This window comes from Ursus arctos, unplaced genomic scaffold, assembly GCF_023065955.2.
Source record: "Ursus arctos isolate Adak ecotype North America unplaced genomic scaffold, UrsArc2.0 scaffold_1, whole genome shotgun sequence".
Classification (NCBI taxonomy): Eukaryota; Metazoa; Chordata; class Mammalia; order Carnivora; family Ursidae; genus Ursus; species Ursus arctos.
Genome location: NW_026622763.1, coordinates 12698260 through 12710819, shown reverse-complemented (window position 1 = coordinate 12710819; position 12560 = coordinate 12698260). Strand labels below are relative to the sequence as shown.

General features: G+C 49.7%; 1 protein-coding gene across 2 annotated transcripts in view; it reads right to left on the bottom strand.

The window, feature by feature from the left end:
- Positions 1–4330: 4330 nt before the first annotated feature.
- Positions 4331–12560, bottom strand: part of EN1 (engrailed homeobox 1) — an 81545-nt gene continuing 73315 nt past the window's right edge. Inside the window, exons 5-6 of one of the 2 annotated variants that reach the window (XM_057317285.1) lie at positions 6850–6909; positions 4331–5308 (exon numbers count right to left, since the gene is read on the bottom strand). The gene's annotated coding sequence lies outside the window, so the exon portion shown is untranslated. The remainder of the gene's footprint in view (positions 5309–6849; positions 6910–12560) is intronic. The other variant, XM_057317277.1, reaches the window with a different exon arrangement.

The window sequence follows — 12560 nt, the reverse complement described above, 5'->3', positions numbered from 1 at the left end:
CATCCTCGGGCCTACCCACCAGTCCTCCGGGCCTGGGTCCGCAGAGACGGCTGCTTGGTGGGCCCAACGGCAGAGCGTTTTAATTGCCATGTCCCCGGTGACATCAAATCTCACAAACAACCTCCATAAATCACACCCTGACAGCTACCGGGCTTGTCCAACGCTAAACACAAGTGGAATCTTCTTTTAAGTTGAGTCTTAAGTTATAGGCGGCAGCATCACCCTTCAGCAAACATCTGTACTTCATCTTATCGTTTGAAGAAATATATGAGTTTCACTGTCTTTTTTCTTTAAGGCTTTTGCAGCTTCTGTCCTTGATTTGTTTGAAGGCCATCTGCTACATATAAAATTGGGGGTGGGGGCACGCTGTGGAAAAGGAACATTTGGGAGATGTACAGGCTGGGAGAAAATGCGAAAGCCGAGCGCGCTTTCAGCAGCTTCGGTGGGCAGACCGCTTTCCTTTCTGGATGCCCGGCTCCTGAGAGAGTGTTAGACGTGGGACACGGCCATTGGTTCTGGCTGAAGCCGGTTCTGGTTCCGTCTCGTGGCCGTTCCTCTACCACGGAGAGCCAGTGTTGGTGATTCTGAGAGCTTTCAAAATTTGCAAAGACGTGCTGCCCTTGACCTCCAAGGCTCCGCTAAAGGTGCCCCCGTGGACCGCAGGATGAAATGGGGTGCCCAGGCACCCAGGGTGCCGCTTCTCACAAGAATGGCAACGAAGGCCCATCTGGGGAGTGTATGTCATGGCATGAAGTTACCACAGGGTGGTAGAAGTTGTGCAGCTCCCTGTCCTCACTCGGGCATTCTTCCCTGAGAAGCAGGGGGGGAAAGAAACCAAGCACTCCGATGCACAGAATGGCAGCCAGGGGTTTCCTGCCCCTCCCGCCCAAACGGAGGTGTCTGAGCCGACGGTGGCTCTATGGAGGTACCAGATGTTGCAACGTTTGACCCTGAAATCATCGCCACCCCTCCCCATGCCTGGCTCGGTTTAATATGGGCCAGGCAGCCCACATCACTAAGTCGCGGAGAGCATCACTTCATTTGCCAGGAAATTAATTTCAAGGATGTTCTTGATGACCAGGGTGGTGGCTGGTTTGCCACTATAGCAGAGCGAAAACAGTGACAGCGGTGGAGATTTCATTATAACACCAGCGTTCCCTTCACTCTGGAAGGTTCTGTCTTTATTACGTCGGCCAAAGAGGTTCTTATCAATCCCAGAGCTTCCAACATCCAGTTTCATTTCCTCCTCTGTCCCGCAAGGTCCAAATGCTTTCGTAAAACTGATCAAGGCATTTATTATGATTATTATTTAGTAGTATTATCAGCAGTATTCGTTTTATTGTTATAATTTATAGAAAAGTTGTATAAAGTTCCAGCTTGGTCCTTTGTGGGGTTCTCCTGCTTTTATTTTTCCTATAGCACTTTGCCATGCAGCCACAAAAAAAAAAAAAAAGAAAAAAAGAAAACAGAAAAAAAAAAATCAAGTGATGCATCGAGCCACAGGTTTTAAAGGCACACGTGAGCCTTCGCCCCTAAAAAGATAAAGTATCATCCATTCTGTCTGGGGGTTTAACGGAACAAGGCCCTTCCGGGGCCGAGTGCTCGGCGTCTGGCCAGGTCTGACTTTGCCACACGGCTTTACCTGCCGTGAGAAGGCAGTGTGGGGCCACACTGGCCCCCTTCATGTGAAAGGGGCCATGACCGTCCCCCCGCCCTGCGTGCCCACGCACCCACAAGGCCAGTGGAAACCCCAAAACAGGTAAGCATGGGGATCCTTTGCGTAACAGCACAAATTGACCCTACTCGGTCAAACCTATGGATTTATGGGATGGAGAAAATGTTATCCCCAAGGGAAAAAAAAAAAAAAAGACTTTCTTGTCAATCACTTCCTGTAAGCCGAGGCAACAAACTGGCTTGCAGCTGGTTAGCCACTTGGTAAAGAACTGCAAGAAAAGGGGGCACCTGGTTGGCTCAGTCGGTTAAGCGTCCGACTCTTGGTTTCGGCTCCGGTCATGATCTTAGGGTCATGGGATCGAGCCCCCATGTCGGGCAGCTCCATGCTCAGTGGAGAGAAATTCTCTCCCCCTCCTTCTGCCCGTCTCCCCCACTTTGCATGTACTCTCTCTTTCTCAAATAAGGAAATCTAAAAAAAAAAAAAAAAGAATTGCAGCAGAGTGGTTTTTTTCGGAGTCAATTTCAGCAGTAAGAGTGGAGGGGGGCGGGGGCTCCAGTGAGCTGTGCTCCCCGGCCGAGCCCCACTTCCTCCGTCACTGCTGCGGACCACTTGTGCCGCTCGGCAGTCGCAGGCGTGATTTGTTGGCGCACTTTTATGTGGAAGTGCCTGCATCTGCCGGGGTCTGCAGGGCTACCTCCTTGACAGTTCCAGATGTTCCGAAGATGAAATACCTCCTGCTCGAGGAACTGTGCCACGAGGAGCCCCGAAAGGTGCTCCCAATACAGTTTAAAAAGGCATCTGTCTTAAAATAATTTCAACATCTCACTTGTCTATTTATAAGCCCTGTCAGATGGGTGTTTGGACCCTCGCAGACGCGTTCGTGGGGCTTGTTTTTACATCGAGGTATTCTAACCGATGGAGTTTCAAACCTTCGCCCTTGTTTCTTTCTCTGCCAGGGCCCACCCCTTCAACCTGCCTTCCAACACCACTGGGGTGGGTCTTTTGACATCCCGCTGGGGGCAGAAGGGCCTTTCCATCTTTCCATGGGGCCGGTCAGCAGCGACCAGGCTTGGCATCAGGAGGAGGGAGGAAGGAGCCATGTATCCCTGGCCTGGATCAACTCAAGATTCCTTAGTAAGAAGGCCCCTAGGCCAGGCCCACTTCTCCCTCAGACCTCGTAACTCACCACACCGCCGACCTCTCAAAATAGGAAGGAGACTTGACCCTGACCAGGACTTCAGAGCGATGCCCGCGCCTGCGTTTCTGCAGGTGAAAGGCTACTCCCGAGACCACCCTTTAGAAAGCCATTCCCACTAGTTCTGGTGCGGAGTCCTGTTATTCTTGGGTCTTTTAACTCTGCTCTCAGGGAAGAGTCGAGAATGGTGCTAAGTTGTAAATCACTCCTCTCTGGAATGGATTTGTACCAGAACTGATCGGCCCGAGCATTCCTGCCTTGCTGGACCATGGTAAAGAGATTATGGTATGTAAGATTCGGCTAAACATAGCTTGTTTCGATTTCCTACTTTCCTGGTTGTCCGTCTTGCTAGGAAAGGTTAAGACCTGGGAGGGAAACGGCATCACTCTCACACCAGGCCAACACGTCCCTCTCAGATGGGGTCCCTGTGTGGGGATGGCGCAAGGCTTGAGTCCAAGAAACTCGGCCCCATCAAATAGACATTCATAAAGTTGGTCTTTGGGTGGTTTTAACTGGTCCTTCCCACAAAGCTGCAGAAACCGAAGGCAGCAAACACAGAAGGCAGCCTGCGGTGGTCTGAGCGCGTCGATCTCTATTCACATAGGCACCGTTTCACACAGTTGAAATGAGCCTTTGCTTTTCCCTGACGTCACTAGCGGAGCCTTAAAACTGCGGTGACATCATCTTCACTGATCGGGTTGCCCTGCTGGGGACTCTTCCAGAAGCCCTTCAATCCATATGCATAGTGGTTGCTCAAGCTGTTAGTCTCTTGAGATTGCATCTTGCGATCCAAATATCCGATTGGGAAAAAAAAAAAAAGAAAAAAAGAAAATCTCTCATTCCTTCCTGCCCATTTGATTACATATGTCCACCAGCCTGCTGGAAGAGGTGCGTCCTAGAGAGGAGGACCGTAATGCGCGCCATCAGTGTCTCAGTCTTCAAATCCCCAGGATCCCTTTTGCGGTCTGCAGTGTACATTTTGTGCACGTGAAAGATCCAGAGTTGCTTCCCTGAGTGGGCAGCGTGGATGGTGCCCGGGTGGCAGAACCCGGAGAGCAGGTGAGAAGACGAGGGGCCCACGACAGAGGGGCCCACGCTCCACCCTGTGTGCGCAGAGAGGAGGGGAGCTGCCACCGTGGTCAGACAGATGTGAGCAAAGACATCTGCAAATTAACAAATCCCAGCCTCTGGGGCCATGTCATGCATTCGTCTTGCTGAATAAGGTAGAACCAGAAAGTAATTTTGATTAGTGTTCGTCCAAGCTATTTATCATAGGAAATCACACAACTGCGTTCGAGCCTGAGATTTTTACCCAGATAGCCCTGCCTGGTGTCTCAGCGGGGGGCAGGCTTGTCAGGTGACAGAGTCCCCTCTGCTTAACTTCCGTGCCGCGGTAGTCAATGTTTAAGGGGCCCTGAAAGAAGATATTTTAAAATTGCAAGCTCAAGAAAACAAACCAGAAGAAAGAGAATCCCTCTTTTATTTTCCCTTCACACAAAAGGAGTAAGCAGTAAATTTCATCCCTCCAGCAGGGGACCAAGACACCAGCAGTCCGAACTGAGAAAGAAGCATCCTCTCGTGTAAGATATGAAAGAAATACTTGAATGGAAAGGTTTACTGAGGGTGCAGGAATCTTTATTAAGAATTACTTTTCAGGGGCACCTGGGTGGCTTAGTCCTTAAGCGTCTGCCTTCGGCTCAGGGCGTGATCCCAGAGTCCTGGGATCGAGCCCCATATCAAGCTCCTCCGCTGGGAGCCTGCTTCTTCCTCTCCCACTCCCCCTGCTTGTGTTCCCTCTCTCACTGGCTGTATCTTTCTGTCAAATAAATAAATACAATCTTTTAAAAAAAATAATTACTTTTCAGAAAAAGAAATAGTCCTGGATTGAGATGAATAGTCTAGAAGTGGCATTTATAGGAACTTGTAAATCTGTGCATAAATGTCTTCCTATGTACCCATGCATTATTTTTTTTTTTACAAACAATTCATTTTCTTTCCCTATTTGTGCCACCACGAATACACCACTTCCCAGTTATCTCGGGCAATAATGTCCACAGCTTTGTGAATTTTCTGGGGTCTGTAGCGAGGATAGAAAACGCCCGAGAGTGTCGTTTGCAGCATGGAAGGCATTTTTCAAATAGGTAAAGTCAGACCAACAAATCACTGGGAGCTTCACTTCTTATCTGCCGGCCTTTGTTTGAAGAGAACACACGGGGTCCAGCACTTGTACTTGAAGCACTTCGACAGATTGTCTTTTTTCCCTCCTCACAGCCTTCTGTTCAACCAGTGGGTGGGTCTGCCGCGCCATGTGAGATGGTTGAGGCTAGGGTTCGGCCCAGAATTGGAAGAAGTTGTCAGTCCCCTCACTCTCCAGAGAGCTGGGCTCCCAGGCCACAGAGAAGACAGACCCTTGATGCAGCTAATGAGGACCGAAACACCTGCAGTGAAGCAAAGGAAAAAAAGTATTTTTTACCATTTCAGCAATCTTGGTTGGCTGCCTAAAGAGAAGCTGTCTTTCCAGATTTCCAGAATAGCTGTGTGGAGAGGGCTAAATCAGAGGCCTCCAAACCCCACTATCTGGCTAAAACCTGAAAAATTCAGTCTGCAAGCGACATGACTTCCACATACTTCCAGGCAACTCTTTTTCTATTTGAAAATATCTGAAATTCTCACCACTTGCATAGAGACGTTCCATGTCATTCGAACGAAAGCCCAGTTTTATTTTCACTGATGCTGACTGGCCATATTACCAACAAACTTCTTAAAGGATGAAGAAGCCTCCTTCATCCACAGGAAACCCAGCTATCTTTATGGAAACAGCAACCTCGGCATCTCTGGAGACATCGGGACACGTACGTTCTGCTCTGCTTGTCCCCCAGATATTTGGTGCTGTCGAGGCAGCATCCAGGGCTCGTGCAGGAAGCAGCAGCTTTGGAACTCATCCCACACCCCCTTCAGCGGGAAGCAGAGCTCCAGAGTGCCTAGCCCAGCGCTGGCCCACCGTAGGCGCGCAATAAATCCTTGGTGATGCAGTGGCTTGTGGCAAATCGGTGTTTGCACATAGACGGTGGCTTCCTGGGGACCGTGCTTGGGGTTTGATGTGCCCTGTTTGGTGGACTGAGCAGCTGCCTCCTTGAGCCTGGGGATTTCTCAGTGAAGGAAATCCTGTAAGTATTTACAACCATTTAACTGCGTGTATCCTGACAGTTTTACCTCCCAAATTTCTCTTGATACATGCCTCGCAGCCTCCACGCCACTGGCACCTATAACCCCCACCTGGCTCTATGCAGGGCCTTTCCTTAAGAAACAGCTAGAACAATCTCTTTATGACGTGGATCTGCTTAAAGACCCGCAGTGCCTTCCTACAGCATTAAGGGTCAAGGTCAAACACCCACGGGAACCTTCTAGGTATGAGGTGACAGAGCCCTAGGCTCATGTGAGCCACCCTTTCTGGGCTCCCCCGCCCCGTAGTAGCTTTCCTACGTTTGCTCAGGGTCTGTTCCCTCTTCTTAGGGCATGCACCCCCAACCTGCCTTCACCCTGTGAACTCCTGCTAGCCCTTCAGCTCCCAGCTCCAATGCCATGTCCTCAGGAACGCCCTTCTTGACAGCTCGTGACCAGATCAGATCTCAGCCCTCACCTCCACACACGTCCATAACCCTATAGCAGCCCCCGTGGTGCCCTTGAAAGCATGGCCCCATTTGTGAGATCATTTGATTATATGGGGATTTCCTTCTAGAATCTAAATTCTTTAAGGGAGGGGACAAGGCCAGCTCTGCTCAATCTTGCATCCCCAGTGCCTGAAGAACCTGGCATGTAGTAGGTGCTCAATAAAAATGGACTGAATGTAAGAATAATTGACAGACTGCCAGGCAGGAAGCAGGAGAGATGGAAGGAAGAATGAGAGGGAGGGTGAGAAAGGGGCTGGCTGGCTGGAGAGACAATAACAACCAGCTCCAACACAATGTGAATTCTTCACCGTTTCTGCATCCCCGGATCCGTGAATCGTACGTAAATCCCTTCTCTCTTCTCCACGTACCTGCAAGTGAATCAAGAATGAAATGCTACAAACACAGAGAGAAAATGAGAGGAATGGCTGGTTCTTCCATGATTCTTGGCTCATTCATTCATTCCACAAACACACCATGTGCCAGGCCCTGTGTTCATTGCTGGGGAGAAACATGTAGCACAGGGGGTGGGAGCTGGTGGATCTTGATGACTCCACCTTACCGTGGGGCCTTGACCAAACCACCTACCTGCTCTGAGCCTCAGTTTCCCCCTATGAAGTGATGAGGTTGAGTGATCCCTAATAACCCTTCCAAAGATAATGTATTTCATTGCCCCTAAACTGATCAATTATCAATTGATCACTTAGTCTGTACAAGACACTATGCTATTTCCCTATATTAGCTCATTTGATCCTCAACTACCTTGTGAGAGAGGCAAGGTGATTCTAAATAAGGGGAACTGTTGGGGTGCCTGGGAGGCTCAGTCATTAAGCATTTGCCTTTGGCTCAGGGCATGATCCCAGGGTCCTGGGATTGAGCCCTGCATCAGGCTCCCTGCTCCGCTGGGAGCCTGCTTCTTCCTCTCCCACTCCCCCTGCTTGTCTCTCTCTCCATCAAATAAATAAATAAAATCTTAAATAAATAAATAAATAAATAAATAAATAAATAAATAAATGGAACAGAGGCAAGAGAGGTTAGCTGACTTGCCAGTGGTCAACGAGCTAAGAAGTGACAGGATTGAGGTGTGAACCAACATCCCCTGACTCTACTCTGCTACGTGACCTCACATTGCATGACACCCTCTAACGAAGCCGGAGGTGGCCAGCCTTGGGGCGTGATGGAAGAGGTGGAGGCACATTTGGTTCTCATGTTTAAGCAGGTGATTATCTCCAGTCCAGGTAACACCTTCCTTCAGGCCTTGAGAGACCCCTTACCCAGAAGCATGACTGTTTAGGAAGACTTCGAAGATCACAGGTGAGCAGGAAACGCACTCTCTCCTGACCAAGGTTCTCAGTGGCTGTGGACTTTATCCAGGCCCTTGTTCCTTCCAAGAGGCAACTTCCTGACCTAAACCTTTACTGGTTGCCTTTTGCCTCCATCTGGGGCCATGAATTGCAGGCTCTCAAGCCAGATATGATCGCAAATAGATTTCATCCGGCCTCACAACTTCTAAAAATTGGAAGGCTTTACATAAAATTCCAAATATGTGACTTTGCTTGAAAAATCGGAAGATCCGACTACAATCTCCTGCGGCAACTGTCAGCTGGAGCTGAGTAGGAACGGCCCCCTTGGACAGACATGCTCTCGCCGGTTGACCACAGGCCCTACCACTCCTTACTGTCTCGTAAGAATGTTTGCTGGGATTTTGCATTTGGCAACTCTAGACCTCAGAACCAAATCCAGAGATGTGAGCTTAGCATTCAAAGCCTTCTGCAAACTGACCCCCAGTTTCTCTTTCCAGCCAACCTAAAGTCGCTGCTCTCTATCCTTCTAGAGTGGACCTACCCTGCAGACTCGTATTAATTATACATCATCCAAAGAGTGTTCCCTGTCTTCCCACACCTCTAGTCACATCTGATTCTGCATCTTTCCCCCCTCCCTTGCTTATGGCTTTACCGCCCAGTTGGAATCCGCACAAAAGGAGTGGAAACCCTGGCTTTTTTGCATCTCTGCACAGAGGAGCTGCTGCAGAAAGACCTGTTGCCTGGTTCCTTGCTGCCAACCATGGTGGGGCCCACAAATCAGCCACTTTGGCACTGCCTGGGAGTTTGCTAGAAAGGCATAATCTCTGACCCCACCCCACACTGCTTAATCCGATTTTTATTTTAACAAGATCTCCCAGGTGAACAGTCTCACTTTAGAGTTTGAGAGGCCATGGCCAAGTTGAGGAATTGCAAGTCAAAGCTAGGCTCAATGGCAGATCAGGGACTCACCCCTAAGCCCACCCCCCGGTCCCTTCCCCAGACTGCTCAGCTTCTCCCATGGCATGACCGATTCAGCCAGGGGCCACTCTCTGAAGAGGTCAGAGCGAAGAAGGGCTCAGGGTCCTGGGAGTGAAGGCACGACCGCCCTCCATATGAAGTGCCGTCCGGGGGCCGCATCACAGCCCGGCTCAGCCGCAGTGGGAGGGGGGCGAGTTAGCCGTGGCGGGAAGTATTCTGACATCAAAGATGGTCCTGAGCTCCGAGAGGCACTCAGGGACCCTCTGGGGTGCTGGAGATGGTCCAACACAAAGGACGGTGTGTGCTACAGAGAAGAGTGAGAAAGCTCAACAGGACGTGGGGCTATCCCCATTGCGGTACTGGGATCACAGCAATGCAGCTCTGCCTCCCCCAAGGGGGCGCAGCTCGAAACCGCCAATCAATCCGATAATGATTCATCAGAGAAAATGCTATACACCAGCCACTGACTCTAGGTGTGAGACAACAGACAAAACCCACACCGCCATGAGGCTTATCGACGAGGGCAGGGAAACAGACAGGGAAACAAGCAAAAAGAGGATGGGAGGATAGGAAATGGTGCGTGCACATGTGCCTGTGTGTTTTGAGGTGAGAATTCTAATCATCTGAGCAGTTACATCTTAAAACAGGAGAGAGGAGAACTCAGTTCTGGGCTAAGCATTTTGCACAGATTAACTCTTCCGATCCTCACAACAATCCTATGAGGTCGGGTGGCCCCGAGGGTGGCCCCAGTGACCCCCAGTTCAGGGCCCTGTGCAAACCCCTCCCCTTCAGTGGGAGCTGCACCTGGTTACTGGCTTCTAGTAAACAAAAGGGGGGCGCCTGGGTGGCTCAGTTGTTAAGTGTCTGCCTTCAGCTCAGGTCATGATCCCAGGGTCCTGGGATCAAGCCCCGTGTCGGACTCCCTGCTCAGTGGGAAGCCTGCTTCTCCCTCTCCCTCTCCCTCTCCCTCTGCTTGTGTTCCCTCTCTCGCTGTGTCTCTCTCTGTCAAATAAATAAAATCTTTAGAAAAAAAATATGGCAAAAGGGAGGTGCCTGGGTGGCTCAGTCAGTTAAGCATCTGCCTTCAGCTCCGGTCAGGATCCTGGGGTCCTGGGATCAAGCCCCACATCGGGCTCCCTGCTCACCAGGGAGCCTTCTTCTCCCTCTCCCCGCCCCTGGCTCATGCTCTCTCCCTTTCAAATAAATAAATAAATAAAGTCTTTAAAAATATATATGACAAGGGAGGCTGAATGGCTCAGTTTGTTGAATGACTGCCTTTGGCTCGGGTCATGATCCTGGGGTCCTCGGATCGAGTCCTGTGTCGGGCTCCTTGTTCAGCGGGGAGCCTGCTTCTCCCTCTCCCGCTGCCTGCTGCTCCCCCTGCTTGTGCTCTCTCTCTCTCTGTCAAATAAATAAAATCTTTAAAATATATGTATATTTATATATATTATATATATCAGAAACTAGATAGCAACAATATTGTCTCCCATTCTCTCCCTCCGTCTTTGGCTGCACTCTGGGAGGAGCAAACTGCAGGTTGTGAGCAGCCCTATAAATCCGTGTGGCAAGCCACCAGCCAGCGAGAACCTGAGGCCACCAGCACCTTCATGAGTGTGAATGAATTTGGAGGCAGACTCTCCCCCAGTGGAGCCCCAAGAAGACCACAGCCCAGCCTGCACCTTGGTTACATTCTCGTGAGAGAGTCAGAGTCCCAGGTACCCAATAGCAACACTCATATTCCTTTTTTTTTTTTCAATTTAAATTCGATTAGCCTACATATCATTAGTTTTTGATATAATGTTCAATGATTCATTAGTTAAGTATAACACCCAGTGTTCCTGACCCACAGAAACTGTGACATTCGAAAAGTTGATTTTTTTTAAAGATTTTATTTATTTATTTGACAGAGATAGAGACAGCCAGCGAGAGAGGGAACACAAGCAGGGGGAGTGGGAGAGGAAGAAGCAGGCTCATAGCGGAGAAGCCTGATGTGGGGCTCGATCCCATAACACCGGGATCACGCCCTGAGCCGAAGGCAGACGCTTAACCGCTGTGCCACCCAGGCGCCCCAGAAAAGTTGATTTTTAAGCTACTAAGCTTTGGGTAATTTTTTACACAGAAGTCAATACATTGGGGTGCCTGAGCGGCTCAGTTGGTTAAGGGTCTGCCTTTGGCTCTGGTCATGATCTTGGGATCCTGGGATCAAGCCCCACATCAGGCTCTCCGCTCAGTGGGGAGTCGGCTTCTCCCTCTTCCTCTGCCCCCTTGCCCCCCTCTTGCTCTCTCTCTGGCAAATAAATAAATAAAATCTTTAAAAAAAAAAAAAGGCAATGCATTATACAGGCAGGTACTACTATTATTTTCATTCCATAGATGATAAAACTGAAGCACAGAGAGATAAATTAACTTACCGCAGGACATAGGGCAAGAAAGGGTCAGAGTCAGGATTTGAACCCAGGGAGTCTGGCTCCCAGAGCCCAAACGATTAAGCATCACAGGATGCTTCCACAAGTGATTGCATTGGATTAAAGTATCCATTTATACATCGGCTGTTCATGTCAAGTCTGTGTGCCTGGCTCCTGGTCAGCGCCCAGCACCCAGGAAGCGCTCAGCTAACATTGGCTGTTAGTGAGCCGTGCCGGCTGTCTGGGTGGCTGTGGCCTGGCGCCAGAGGTCAGAGAAGGGAAACACAGCAGAAGTGCAGAGAAAGGTCCCCTAAGACCCTTTCAGCCCTAAGTTTCCTGCATGGAGATGGAACCCTTTTTTCTTTTCTTTTTTTTTTTTTTTTCAGAGACACAACTCCAAGAAAAGCATGTTAGATTTGGCCCCAGTTTAATGTCCTTGATACGATCTCCTAATCTTTTTCAGGTGCATCTCACACTCAGGAATCTTTATTTGGCTTCCAAACAGCAAGCTGTCTCTTGTACCAAAAAATATGTGACTTGTATCTGTTTATCTTAAGTAACCACTGAAAGATATGTTTATAACTTTCTGGGAATGTCCTACAAGCCTGTTAAACAACATCTGCTATTGTACGTACACTTTCAGAGACAAGTCTTTGGATCTCTTTTTTTTTAAATAAACATCTAAGATTAAATTTTTTCCCTCATTTTTCTGCTGCGACGTAAATGGGAACTCCTACCTCTCAAACACGTGGCTTTGCGCAGGAGGGTGGGAAAGTCCAGACAGCAGACACGGGCCAGGGGCGGGGCGAGGTGCAGGTGGAGCTGACCACTGGGCTGGGCTTCCAGGGACAGAGGGCTGGACATGCGCACACGGAGTCGGGGGGGGGGGTTGGGGGGGGCAGGGTGGGCGGGAGGCCTCTCTACCCAGCGGAGCAGATGGGTATGCTGATGAGGGCTCATCCTTAGCACCGGAATCGATCCTCCCTCTGCCATCTAGTGCTGTGGGACTTGGCCTCTGAGCCTCAGTTTACCGATATACCGAATAAAAGTCAGAGTAGACATCTAAACAATGCGAGAAGAGGTTTGCCTTCAATGCTTTCTCTAAAAGTGGTGCCTTTTCAATACATTTTAGGTAACACGTTGGCTTGACAATGACTACGCCCCAGCTGAGAAGCAGTTAAAGGGACCTACCTGAGAATAAACCCATGTGCGGTGGTGAGAAGGGGGTAAGAGGACCGCTTTCCTCTCTGCTAGGTCCCCCACCCCCAGGCTTGCCCTCCTCAGGGAATCTGGCTCCCTTGCTGGAGGTAAGTGAAGAAGGCTTTTCTGGAAGCC